Here is a 14,774-nt window from a genome sequence, read left to right as displayed (position 1 = left end):
GTTAGGGGCAGCCACCGAGAAGGCCCTTCTTCTATTTACCATCCCCTTAATCTCCTTAAGAGATAGCTCTTTCAGAAGGACCTCCTGCCCAGAACTTCATGTGTGGGTATGTATATATTGGAGCAGACGGTTCGTCATGTAGCCAGGTCCTTGGCCATTTAGGGCTTTATATGTCAAAAAATAAAAATTAAAATTAAATGTTCTTTTTAAGAAGTTTTCTTTGAGCAGATGAAAAGGAAAATGGAATTCATTTCCATAGGGTATAGAAATGTCCACCAACTGGGACCGCTTTAAAAGAGAACTGGAGAAATTCATGGAGGAGAATTTTTGCTTGTCTTCAACATAATAAAAAAGTGCTGTTGGCTGTATGCCACCAGAGGCAGTATGTATGCACCGGTTGCTGGGGAACATGGGCAGGAGGGAGCTGTCCTGCTCGAGAGCCTCCCTGGGGAAGCTGGCGGGCCCTTACATGGACACAGCAATGGACTAGACGGACCCTTGTTCTGATCAAGCACAGCTTTCCTTGGGTTCTTATCTAGGGTGATGATAATTTCTCCTTCCTACAAAATAGGAAACGAACTGTTACGTCTCTTACTGTTATCCTTGGTAATGATAAGGCAGCTCATACTTGTAAGTGCTGTAAAGTTCTTCAGGGGCAGAGAACTTTAGATCAGGATCAAATCTAGGTTTTCTTAGATGGACACCCTCTTTGTCCTAGACCCATGCCTTTTCCCTCATTTATAAATTATTTACTTGTTTTCTGGTCTATGTGCTGTGTTTCTCTTTTGAAAAGGCTAAACTTCTTCTTATAAGTCTTATTCATTGGCAGGAAAAGCTCCGTTTCTTATTTTTGATGTGCTTTGTTTTGGTCATGCCCAATACTAGAAAGCAGGCTCCAAAAGCTACTCTGAGGATTTCAACCCTTGGTTGAAAGAAGTTTCTTACTCATCTGATGCAATTTCATCTGAGCCATGAAAAGGAAAAAAAAAAGAAGAAAAGGGAAATTGTAATATTTACTGACACCAACTGAAAAAAAAGTGGATGAAAACACCGGATTAAACCAACTCCCGCAAGTGAGGGCATGAGCGAAGCATTCCAAAATGCTACAAAGAACCACAGAAAGAAACGACTAAATTAAGATAAACCAACTGCATCTTCTGCAGTTGGACACAAGATGAATTGGTTGGATTTCAGCCTTGAATGACACCTGCCCAGACATTATCTTCTTTATGGCTATGCATTATAGCTATGCATTGGTCCAGGCAAGATGAGGCCAGAGCTAGAAGGAGCACTGGGGCCAGACTGACAGGTAAGGATCAGCAAATCTGCCATGCTCAATTTCACTGAGATCATCATCTTCTAAATGCCCACAATCTTCCATCCCATGCCATTTCCCCAATGAAAATCTCTCTTCAGTACTGGTAGCTGCAAATCCAAATGGTTTTCAATACAAGGAAAAGCAAAATAAGGGAAAACACCTTCCCATTGGATGGTGTTTGTTAAGCAAACATTGGACGAAACTGCCGCAGACAACATCACACCTCATTCAGTTCTGTTTCCTCACATGAATGGGTAGCCATCATTGCTGGATTTTCTATTGAGTCAGAAAAATTTGCCAAAGCCAAGTAATAGTATCCTTATTTTAATTATTTTGCAAAGACAATGTTCTTCTGTGTCATACAACACCAATTAATGGCCCAAGACTAGCAGATCTGTTGTTTTGGGAAGGGGAAAATAGCATTTTTTTCTTCTTCTATCCCAAATTCAACCACTTCTCTCACAACTCTTCTTCAGTGCATTGCCTGACATAAACAAAATTAAATAAGAAATGTACCATAGCAAAAATTAAATGTTTCAAGTTTGCCTGAGGAAAGAGAGGGTAATGTTCCCAGAGCGAAAACCATCACAGGCTATTAAATAATATATCTGGATGGGACTTTTCAAAAGAAAGTACCCATTACCCAGTACTAGTTCTGCTGACAACTCCTGCCCTGCTTTGGAATAAACGTGGCAACAGTTCTAAGCTCAAAGAGGCCCTGACAATCTCCACTTATTGCATTCCTGGGGTGGTTTTTTATTTGCTTATTTTGGTGACCCTTCCTTGGCAGAGCCTGATGCTGAAGAAGGCTGATGCTTTTTTAAAAAGCAGTTTATTTAATGTTTCTGTCACCCTTGTTCCATCCTTGAGGTGATGTAGATGAGAGAGGCAGTTGTCCTTGGCATGGACTCCTGGGTCAAGCTGACTTGGACACTGAGTCAAACAACGAAGAGCTTGTTGAGGAGGTCTGGGAATTTGGATCTTCAGAGTTTGATGGGGAGGATATCTCAAGGCTATTCTCACCATGTGATGAAGCAAACTCTGGGAATAACCACGATGTCCAACTCTTGGGAGGGGACACGGGAGAAGAGTTCTCAGAGCCAGATGAAGCCAGTACAACTCTTGACCCCATGACATGACATCAGGAGAGGAGGGCTAGCCAAACTGGAGGGTTGGTGTACAGAGAAAAGGCATGCTTACTTCTAAAAGGAGGGATGGGGCTCAGACTTTCACAAAAGGAGGGTTCTTGGAAGTAGTTGCTGGAATGGATTCAATGAACTGCTCTATGTATGTTCAGAGATTCATTCTACAGTGACTGAGTTTATTGGGTATAGAACAAAGAAACATAGCATGTCAGAAGGGTCCCCTGAGCCATCTGGTCTGACCCTGGTTCCAGCTAGCTCCATTCATATAATTCCCAAAAAGCTCATCAATTTCTCAATCAGGGTATCATGTGGCACTTTCTCAAAGACCCTGCTAAAATCCAGGTAAACCATATCCACTGCATCCTCTCTGTCTAGCCACCCTGAAATCTTATCGTAGAATTCCACAAGGTTTGTCTGGCAGGACCTATTTTTGTGGAAGCCGTGTTGCATGGAAATCAGTCTCCACTTTCCTATCTAAGCTTTCCTTATTATGAGCTTTCCCCAGAATGGACATAAGACTAACTGGCCTGTGATCCCCCTTGTCTACTCTGCTACCCTTTTTGCAGATTGAGGCCACTCTGCTACCCTCCAGTCCTCTGGTACTTCTGATGTCCACGAGGCCTCGAAATGAAGCCAATGGATGCAAGACTACCCCTGCCAATCCTGGAAGGACCCTCGGGTGTAACCTATCAGGACCAGGTGCTTTTGTCATGTCCAGGGCCAGGAGGAGCCCCTCAACTTCTAGGGAATAACTCCAATCTGTGTCCTCATAACCCCAACCTCATCCGCCCCCACCCCCAGGTAGATCTCCCCCAACCTGCTTTGGGGAGAATACAGCAGCAAATTACATCAGTTATTCTGATCAGATCAGTTACCAGATCCCCCCGCCCCCCCCACACACACTTTTAAACAGCCCCACCACCTATCTCCCCTTCCTCTTTCTATTTACATAAAGAATAGAAGTCCTTTTTGTTGCTCTTGTCATTCTATGCAAATCTCAGCTCATTATCAGCCTTAGCCTTGCGAAGAATCCTTCTGCATCGAGCTGTCTCTTCCTGGTATACCCTTCTGTCTACTTGCTCCAGTGCCCATTCCTTGTGGAGGTCCTTTTTTCTTCCTGCCACCTCTCTTCTCATCCATGGTGGCACCTTTCTATATCCCCTATCTTTGCTAGTCAGTGGTATCATTGAGGCTTGCACCTCTAAGACCTCACTTTTTAGTGCCACCCACCCTGCCTGAAATCTGTTGCCTTCCAACACCCTCTCCCAGAAGACACCTTCTAGCCTGACCTTCAGGTGACCAAGGCTGGCTCTTGTGAAGTCCCATCTCCTAGTACCTGACTTACCACTCATCCTTGTTCTCCTGATCTCGAAGCAGATGATGGAGTGCTTGCCATCTGCTTGCCATCTGCTTCCAGAGAGAGGAGGGAAAAAGCAATTTCTTGGCTCTGCCTTCCCCAGTCATTCTGGTCATCCTGTCCTTGCTCATCAGCAAATGGCTGAAAGGCCTCACTGCTGCTTGTAACTGCCTCCACACGCACTGCCGTTACTGTGAAGGGTTGGAATGAGTGGTCTGCCTTTCCCACAGAGCCCTACTGTGAGAAGGAAGAAGGAAGAGAGATGGAGTGGAGAAGCAGCAGTGGCCACCTTCGTACTTGGTGCTGCTATTGAAGGAAGGGGATTCAGTGGCAGTCTGGGGTGGCAGGGAAGGCTGCAAGAAAAGACCTGGGGCCACTGCAGGTCTGTAGACTGCATATTTCCCCCTCTGATCCACAGCAGACTTTGTTGGAGTCTTGGTGGGTTGTCCAGGTGGAAGCATTCATGACTTGGCCCCAAAATAATAATGCATGGGTATTTTAAATCAGGGCTGGTGAACAGGAGTTCCTAGGCGAACACAGAAAATTGCCCAGAATGTAGAATATAAAACAGAAAATCACTCCAAATAGGAAGCATATATTTGAAAATATAGAACCAATCTGTGATAATTTGCAAAATGAACACAGAACAACTTGTATAAGTGCACCCAGGTGTTAATAATCTAATTGCACCATTTTTGCTCACCTAGTAGGTAGGCCACAAATACTGCTGTAATCTATTAAACATCTAATTAGTTACCTCAAGGTGGAAGACCCATGATAATGTGTCTGAATGTTCAGTACTTAACAATATGAAAACGGACCAACATTTGGCATGCTTAATTTCTCCTGTTGCCTCTTGCCCCCTTGACAAGCAGTGAGTGAAAAGGGATTTAAATCATAAGGGTCATTGCCAATGACCCAGAAAAGGATATTAGGTGCACACGCAAGCTAAAGGACAATGTCTCCTATAAAAATATATGCCACATCCGCACTGAAATGCCACTCCACAATGTTTCCTGTCAACCACAAAACTGGAATCTGGCACATCTACCATCTACAGCACTCTCATTCCTGCAAGGGTCTTAGAGGATTTGTTTTCATATTCCTAAGGATGGCATATATGGATGGACCTCCAAAAGAATGCAGGAAATCAACTCCAACCTGAAAATGGAAGTTTTGTGCACTGCAGATTGCACTAGGATTATTAAACTGAACCCTAAACACATACACAAACCCAGCCCAACTAGCAATTACTCTGAAAAGAAGAAATTTGAACCTTCCTCTCCCTTCCTCTCTCTCATTCTCTGCCTCTCCCCTGCCCTTTGTCTCAGTGCCTGTTACTCAAAATGCGATGCAAGGCGATGTCTGTATCTCCGGTCTTTCAGATACACGTCCTTTACAGGTTTATTCCAATCACAACAGTATTGACTCCCAGGTTAGAAAAGAGTCTTTCCTATGCTAGCAATGTTAGTAGGACCAGAGCAGGCTATTTTAAATAAAAGGCAATTTTGGTAGTGACTTGTCCTCGCCTTTCCAGTTCCTTCCTACTCTCTTCTCTCTGCATCCTCCCAAGAACACTGTTGCATTCAAGAGAAGACACCCTAAAGGTGTTTTGACTGTTGGAGACTGCTGCATTTCAACTCTTAATTCTCACTAACATATTGATCTTGTTTTCAATATGACATTTGCCCTAAGAACAAAGGAAGGTGCTTCATACCAAATCAGCTTTTCCATGTAGACCATGATTGACTGGGGATGCCATAGATTGAACACCGTGCAAAACTTTTGCTCTGCACTGAGCCATAACCTTTCCCACTCCCAGTACAACGTGATACAGTTTAATTAGATGTCAACATGACAAAATCAGTAATGATGTGGCTGAAATATCTTCCTTCAAGTATCAGAGATTAGGGATAAGTGATAAATTGGTTTGGCTTATGTTTTAATGAGGACTTACCATATTTTCATATACTGACCTATATGCAAACCACAATGCAATTATACAAATGTTGTGCTGTGTTTTTAAGAAAAATGTAAAGTTTTGCAGAAGCTGAAAAGAATGAATTTAATATTGGAAAAAAGACTAGCTGGGCAGAATCAATTGACTGATTCATCTATCCCTAAGTACAGACAAGCAAAAATTAATGTTTGTTACACTGAAGCATTCAATCATCACAGTCCTTCTATAGTCTATATCATGGGTCCTCAAACTGCAGCCCGCGGGATGGATCCGGCCCACACCACTGCCCCCACCCCCGCAGGTGCTTGCCACGCTGCTGGGAGGTGGTGGCTTGCTCGCTCGGAGATGGTTTTGGACTCGTTGGGAGATCTCCCTGTGAGTTCAAAACCATCTCCGAGCGAGCAAGCCGCCACTTGCCTCCCTCATGCACGCGCACTTGCCGCTGCCTTCCAGCACGGGCTGGTGGCGGTGGCTTGCTCCCTCGGAGATGGCTTTGGACTCCCTGGGAGATCTCCGACGGAGCGAGCTGCTGCTGCAAGCACCCAACGCCACCTCGCGCGCACCCGACGATGCCTCGCCGGCCAGCACGACCGGCCCCCCCCCCACCAGCCCACTTGCGTAGCCGCCACCTTTCAACTGGCCCCCTACTGAAAAACTTTGAGGACCCCTGGTCTATATGACAGCCTCATGTTCTTGCTTTCTGGGTCATCCCTCTGATTTTCTGGATACAGCCAGAGGAATGTACAGATTTTATTCAATTTGATTTTTCTGTATTTCACAGATCATCAGGTGCCTTTTGCTCCACCATTGCTTCTTGATAACATCAGATGTTTCCCATTTTGCAGACTTGCATTCATTCACATTTGTGCAAATCTCAGTTGTCCAAATTTGTACTTCTGAAAATCCACAAATTCTGTGAACATACACGTCCCCGTATATGCATATTTCCACTCTTTAGTATATGGAGATAAAATTCTATTTTGGTTAGTATATGTATATACACAAGCGTATGTGCACACACATATATAATGTAATGTAATGTAATGTAATATATAATACTAAATATACATAAAATTCCAAAAAGTAAAAATCTGGTCCAGAGTCCATGTGATTTGGGGAAAGCCAGTCTCCTGAGGAATCCAAGGCATGGATTTATGGAAAGGCAAACCTGTTTGAATCTGTTGCAGATTTTTTCAGCATTCCTATATAGGAATGCCACATGAAAATTTGAGTTCCTGTTCAAGCAATGGAAAGTCAGGGTCCTGCCACTTCAGTCCATGACTAATTTGATTTACTTTGTTGCAAAATTCACTTTATAGAGGCATTATTGTTTACTTTGCAAGGAATATGCTGATAATTTGTGATAAAATAGCTTAGATTTGTGGTGTAAATACAATGCATCTCTTTCCATGGTGCATGACAATGTGACATATCCCGCCAAAGACTAGAATAAATGCCTGCACATGAATGGATACTCCAACTCAGCTAGGAACAAAATGACAAAGGCAGAGACAGGGGAGAGATTAGAGATGAAAAGAGAAATGGATGTAAACATTCCAGATGAGGCAGAGGGGGAGAGAGGAATTTGTGTGTGGCTAACTGAGATAAGTAAAAACCTGAGCAAAACAAGGGCAAACAAAAGGGCAGGCTTACAACTGGAATAATGCAAACACCTATAATGTTGATGGAAGGGTGGACCATTTGAACTTGGATGCAGGTTTCCTACCTCCCTCTAGTCAGGAGTGTAACAAAAGCGCGTGCTGGACTTCCACTAGTTTATCGACATTTGTTCTTCTGCTTTTTCCTGTTCCATCAAAATTAATTGGATACTCCACCTAGACAGCTTCCACATTTGTCTCAACATTTCCCTTTCAGTGAAATTCAGGAACACCTATAGTTCATAGCCATGAACAATTAACACAGGAGAGACTCCATGGAATTATGGAGGTGTTTTTCCTCCTAGCTGTGGAACCTAACCAGACTTTCCTGAAGTCTGAGTATCTCTCGGTGTTCAGGAAGCTGGTTTAGCCTAGCGATAAGAAGAATGATCTATAAACTTAATTGTGCGTTGGGAAAGTTGTATTGTATATAAACATGCAACACTCTGTTGCTGAAGCATAAGGCGAGCAAATACTTGAACTTTTAAACAGGGATGTATGAGGATATAAGTTCTTTCCACAAACATGTCTTGTTTGTAACCCTCAAGTCAACATGAGTAGGAAGGCAATTCTCAAGATCATTTCACAATTTCCTAACATTGCATTCACATACCCCTCCCCCGGGAAAAAAAAAACCAGATCCTTATTTTTATATTTTACCTTATGGAGGAGAATCTGCATTTGTTCCCATTGGGGAAAAAATGTTCCCTTTAAAATTTGAAACCCGAACCCTGATCTCAAAGTGTGGATTTTCTCACCTGGAAAAAAAGGTGTACTCAGGGAACACACACAAAGTGAAACAAGATTCAAGGAAGGGACTTGAGAACCTCTTTGAACTTGTGTTTGATGTTCTCCTATCTCTGGTTTTAGAAGAAAGCTTGTCCACCATTGCTGATATTTTCACTGAGGAATCCTGGGTAACCTTCCAAGGGACCACGTGATTCATTAGAACCGAGTTAGGAAACTGCTGCTCTAACCTTTGAGAAAGATGTCACAGGAAAGTTACAATACAGGTATGTGGAGGAGTTGAAGATGTGCGGTGGAATGGCTCCGTATGCAGCACTGGCATTATGAGGACTGTCAATTGTCAGGCAAAATTACTGTTATTCTCCAACACCAGAAACTGTTCAGTACTCTGGAGTTACAGTAATTTGTCTGACAATTTCTGTGCATGCCTCAGGTTAATGTCAGATCTGCTATTATTGTAAAGAGAAAAATAGCTCTTTTGTAAAAATAATGTATAAACAATAAATGACTCGGTATTCTACCCTAGCACTTAAAGGAAAATGCATTTATTTTGTTCACAATGAAAGCCTGAAAGTTCACAGGACCGGAGGCAGTTTTTGCAATAATGGAAGTCTTAAAAGGGGGTTTCAAAGTTTCTTCTCTTGTTTTTTAATTAAAAGTGGCATTTTAAGTCCAGTGTTAAGAGGTGTCCCTCTAGCTAAACAGATGATATTCTTTACAGTAGTAGACAGTATAGGAAATGAATACTGTGCTTTTATCTTCAGCAAGATAAAAGAGAGCGTTAATACCTATATACATATCTGCAAATAGCTGGACTATGGAAAATGTTAATAAAAAGACACATACTCCTCTGAGGTATGTGTATGCAAACAGCCTCTATTTCTTCTTAGATGCAGAGCAACACAATGCGCTCGATAAAGGCAGAGTGGTGGTCCTTGTTGCAGACTGGTTTGCAATGCCAAACTGGTTTGGAATTCTTGGTCTGGACTGAGCCTGGTTGAAACCAGGGCAGACATTGCGATGCCCTTGTGATGTCACCAGGATGGCAATGTGGACTGGTCTTTCACTTTGCCAACTTGTTGAGCTTCCACTGGCTTGCCATTTCTTCATGGCAGTGGAGGGAGGACTGAAAAGAGAAAAGGATTAGTCTTTCCTCCACTTGTTCTCAACTGGCAGAGGACAGTAGTTGTGTGCAAGGCTTTTGTTTTTGTTTGTTTAGTTGCAAAGTCGTGCCTGACCCATCACGACCCCTTGGACAACATTCCTCCAGGCCCTCCTGTCCTCCACCGTCCCTCAGAGTCTTAGATTCCAGGTTCCAATGCAGTATTGTTCTTTACAGCATCAGACTTTCCTTTCACCACCAGATACATCTGCATGTTATCTGAGTGTGAACTGGATTTGACCCAGTCACTTCATTCTTCCTGGCACTACTAGTACTAGCCTTCTGCTCTTCCCCAGTAGCACATTGGACATCTTCCGACCAGAGAGGCTCATCTTCCAGCATCATATCTCTTTGCCTTTTGGTACTGTCCATGGATTTTCATGACAAGGATACTGGAATGGGTTGCCATTTCCTTCTCCAGTGGATCACCTTTTGTCAGAGCTCTCTGCTATGACCTGTCTGTCTTGGGTGCCCCTGCACGCCATGGCTCACAGCTTCACTGTGCTACACAAGCCCCCTCAGCATGGCAAGGCAGTGATCCATGAAGGGGTGTGCAAGGCACTAAGAGCTAAAGATCAGTGAGGAATCTGAGAAAGCAGGTCAACACTGAAGGGCTTTCCACAATTTGGTCCATGGATCCCAGTTCGCCACCCTAGTGCTGGTGCTGAATCTCTGTGGCATGAGTGAAGCCAGTTTGCCTCTCTACCTCTAAGACCAGCCATGATTTGCACATCTGACTCCCCCACAAAAAAGGCTAAGGACATTTGCATAACCTCAATCAATTTGCACAAGTCAACACCCAAGAAACACACGCACCTAATAGAGTTGTAGAAATTTCATGATAACCACACAGTCTTTGAGTGCTGATTTGCACAAATTGAACATTTTAAATCAAATCACTCATTTTCATCCTTCTGGGGCCCAGCAGACTGCACAAAATACTGGGATTTGCATGGATTGTGGAAATGTTAGGAAATTGCACAAGTAGAACATTTGCACTCATTTCCATAGTATATTTTTAAAGTGCGAAGCACAGCCAATCTTAGAGATAGTAGCCTTCAGAAACCTCTTCAGTCCACTTTGATCATTGGATTGGGATCACACAGGAAGTCAGTGAAGCTCAAATGCATTGGATTTCCCAATATCAGGCGCATTCCTAGTAGGAGCACGAGAAAGCAGGTTTCACGGCACTGCTGATTCTGTTTGGCAAGGAAGGAAGCTGTTCGTTTGTTTTTAGTTTCTCGAAGCGCGATGCATCATCTTCAGTGCACTGATGACAGATGTGGTCTGTCACAACAGTCAAGGTCTTTCTTATTGTGAAGGGTGGGAAACGTGTTATGTCACACCTTCAAATGTTCACTTACTTTTCTACTGCCTGTAGCAGCCTGGGATGTTCAAGGAAGCCACCCTGAGAGGAAAAACCTCCAGATTTCCTGGTTTTGGCTTCCTGGACTCCAGTGCACCTTGCACTAGCCCAGAGTCTGAGTTCCTGCGGATGCTGCCAAGAAGGGAGTCCCATGGACTGTGAGCACTGCCACTCTTCCACGGTGACACTCTTCCACAGGGAAGAAGGTTGCTTGCCAGGAATGGCAGTCAGCACCTCCACTTGCTGCATTCCCCCTTTCCCTGCTGCCAGCTACAGGGAGCAGGGGAGAAATCTGGCCACTGGGGATGGTGGCCAGTAACAACTTGGAGGTCTGAAAGTGTCCACAGACTCTTGGGGGCTCTGAAAGTATTTGCAAACTTCTTCTTGGCTCATCTCACTCTATAGGACAAGGCCATGAAGGAGAGGAAGTCCGCAGGTTCCTGAGGGATGAATTCCAAAAGGGTTTGTCCTGACTCAAATAGCCACCCTCAGCTGCTGCAGAAAGCTGGGAGCCCAATAACCAAGCCACCTTCTATTAGCATAGTTCCATGCTTTCACTGGTACAGCAACCAATAGACAGATATAGCTGTAATAGTACAGGCAGTCCCTGGGTTAAAAACATCTGAGTTATGAACACCCTGTACTTATGAACAAATTTCCATAAAGCTTAAGATCATCATCACCATAGAGACAGAGGAAGTAAAGGGGGAGAGAGGGAGTCCTCCAAAGCATCACTATAGAGACAGAGGAAGTGAAAGGGGAGAGAGGGAGGCCTCCAAAGCATGCCTTCTTGCCTCATCCATCCAGAGATGGAAATCTCTCTCGCTTTTTCTCGGTGCAAAGAGGAGGCGCTGGTGAATGGGAGGATTAGAGGGCTAGAGATGTTTGTGGTTTTTCAACTTTTGTGGGGGTCCTGTGCCTCTAACCCCTGAGAATGTGGAGGTCTGACTATCCATAATCCCACTTGCATATGAATTCAATTCGTATTGAATTGAATTTGATGAATTTGACGAATTCCTGTTTTTTTCAGGAATGGAACTTATTTGTAACCGAGAGACTACCTGTATTAGGTTAGCAGTTGGCAGAAATAGACCATTGGCTTATGTCTGGTGACCGAGTTTCTGCTGCCTAATGGGATTGTTATGAGACATTCTGGACTGAGTAGTCCTTCCTTTGATCTAAAAAGTTCCCTCTTTGTCCTTAAAGCACACATTCAAGTTTATTCAACATGGATGAAGTACACTTTAAACAGTTAAGGCTCATACCTTTTCGCTTTGCAAAGTTAGCACACAGTAGTGGAGCAAAAGAATCTTGGGTAAAACAGAATTTGAGCATGGAAGACTCCAGTCAGCACTCTCTGTGCTAGTTTTATGTGTTACACACATATGATGTCGTCCAAGCTCAGAACACAGTCTAGTTTTGATGGGTTTGACAGGAATGGCTGTCAAGAATAATGGCAAGGCATGGGTTAATGGGCAGGTGAAATGTGTGCTCGGTAAGGTTTGGTAGAACTATGCTGAAGAAGTAGGGTTTGCGAAAGAGAATGGTTTGGTGAGGAGTCTAGTGAGATCTTTCCTCGCCCTAATATTGAGGTCCCAATTAGAGGGAGGTCCAGCTCCTTCTGCTGTCAGCTGCCTGCTAAGACAACGTTCTCCCATTGCCCTGGTAGGACTGAGCCTGAGCCAGCACAACTCATTTTGGGATTATCCAGGGTTCTACTTTATTTCTGCTTTGATCTCCCACCAACTCGCAATGGGAATCTCAAGCGACTGCAGAATGATATGCATAACCAGATGAGAAAGAGGAGTTTTAATTGGGTGTAGTTATTCTAACTGAATACTTAAAAAAATACCTTGAGGAAGGAATGAGTGAACAGCTAATATCTGAGTTCACTAGGTTTTCCCAGACGCAGTCTCATTACTCATCTCATGCTCAGTTCCCATTCATGTTTGTGATTGTGCTTTGCACAAATGGGAGGGATGCACAAATTGAGCAGCCTTCAAATGGGATATTTGAGCATATCTTCTGAAATACCTTTCCATAGTTTTACACGAATCAGTGGAAATCATGCATAAGAGAAAAGAACGCCAATCAAAACTATGCATTCCCCCATAGGTTAAAATGTGAAAATATGCCTTTTGAGCATTTCTGAGAGGGCGAATGTGTGCAACTGCAAATTTGAGTGAACAATGGAACAAAAGGAGTCTTTCAATACATAAAACTTATTTGAATGTCTGTATACCTCTACTCTCAAACTACTGAACATTTGGGAAAACTACAACATGTTATCATGTTCAAAAACATTAACTTTCTATCGCAACAACATATTCCTCTTTTACACTACGGTCATTCCAAGGACCCAAACTGTTTTCTGTAGGACAGCTGCCTCCAGGACTAGTTTCAGAAATGCCAACTTTAATTAAAATGTTGTTGGGGAAAAGCATATGCGTTTCACACTTTAACAAAGAAAAACACTTTAGGCATTGTGTTCTTTCAGAATGTTTTGCAAAGTAAAAGATGCTTCATGTTGAAGATACAGCTCCACTCCTGTCTTAAGAAATAAGGGAATAAAGGTAACAGTGAGAGTGACTGAGACAGACAACAATATGAGAGATAATCTTAAAGAGAAGTATGATTAAATGGCAATGCTTGGCTGTCTTGGATTGTGCAATATCAGCAGCTCACATTTTCCATGGTAAATCCCAATAGGCCAAAGTTCTGCTTTCTAGATTAAGTTGGTGACATACTGGAAGCCCTGAATGAATATCTATTATGAAAGTGCTTTTGCATTTCCATCTCTGCCTTCTATTTCTGTAGGGTTAAGATGAAGTGTATGGTAAACAGCTGTTAATTTGGTCACTCAGTTAGTGATCTGCTCAATATGCTTACGGATTGGCTCACTGTCACCTGGTGATCATCAGACCAATGCTTATGGTTGAATTAGCTGAAGGGGAGCAGTTTAGAAGGGCTGGGCAAGGAGAGGAGTCTCCTGGAGAGGACAGGATATGAGTTGTCCTAAAGCCACTCCTGCCTTCTTTTCTTTCCCTCTAAAATGCCACTGGTAGGTGGGTGAAAATGGACATTGTGTGAAAATTCTGCAACAGATGAGCATGAGGCTTCGTATGACCACGCTCAGAATATTCAGTTCTGGTCCCCTTATCTGAACAAGGACATAATTGAGTTGGAAAAGGTAGAGAGAAGGTCAACAAAAATAATCAAGAGCTGGAGCTTTTCCCTGATGAAAAACAACTGGGGCAGTTCAGCTTAGACAAAAAGCTAGGAAGGGGAGACATGACGGAGGAGTTTAAAATTGCGCATGGAGTGGAGAAAATGGAGAAGGGAAAAATTCTCCCTCTCCCATAACATTAGAACCTGAAGGGGTCATCCTGTGAAGCTGACAGGGGGAAGCTTTAGGACAGACAATGGGAGGCAATTTTTCAGGCAATGTGTATTTGAATGATGGGATTTGTTGCCTGTGGGATCCTGTGGGCAGCTGGTTAGCCACTGTGTGTTCAGAGGGCTGGACGAGATGGACCTTGGGTCTGATCCAGCATGCCTTCTCTTATGTTCATATGAGTCCCTCACTTCAGAGGATTACACTCGTCTCCACAGGACTGAGCCCCCAGTGCAGTGATGTTCAATGGTTTACAAAACCTTGGCTGGAATTGGTTAACCGCCATACTTCCAGGCATAATGGGAGAAACAAAATTCTAATGGGTTTAAAGACCATCTGAAGTCAGAGCAGCATCACTTAGGAGTGGACAACCTGTGATCTGTTGTTGTTGTTGTTGTTGTTGTTGTTGTTGTTGTTGTTATTATTATTATAACATTTCTATGTCGCCCCTTGCCGAAACCTCAGGGCGGCTTACAACATGATAAAATACATTGAAATACAATAGTACATAATAAATTACCATTAAATATAAAAATACAAAAAATACATTGATTTACAAATATAAAATTAAAATTATCAGTATAAAATAAAAATATAGGGGGAGAAAGAGAAGGAAGAAGAAGTTGCCCTGGCCAGATCATATGTTTTAACAATTGAAATGATGTTT

The 14,774-nt window shown here is 43.1% G+C and overlaps 1 protein-coding gene across 1 annotated transcript in view; it reads right to left on the bottom strand.

Annotated features, from left to right (window-relative positions):
* The window catches only part of DCC (DCC netrin 1 receptor), a 647,852-nt gene that overhangs the window by 269,989 nt on the left and 363,089 nt on the right, over positions 1-14,774 (bottom strand). The window lies entirely within an intron of this gene.

Source organism: Varanus komodoensis, unplaced genomic scaffold (genome assembly GCF_004798865.1).
Source record: "Varanus komodoensis strain SLA01 unplaced genomic scaffold, ASM479886v1 scaffold22, whole genome shotgun sequence".
NCBI lineage: Eukaryota > Metazoa > Chordata > Lepidosauria > Squamata > Varanidae > Varanus > Varanus komodoensis.
The sequence above is the reverse complement of the archived record's forward strand: the minus strand, read 5'-3'. Positions and strand labels throughout refer to the sequence as shown.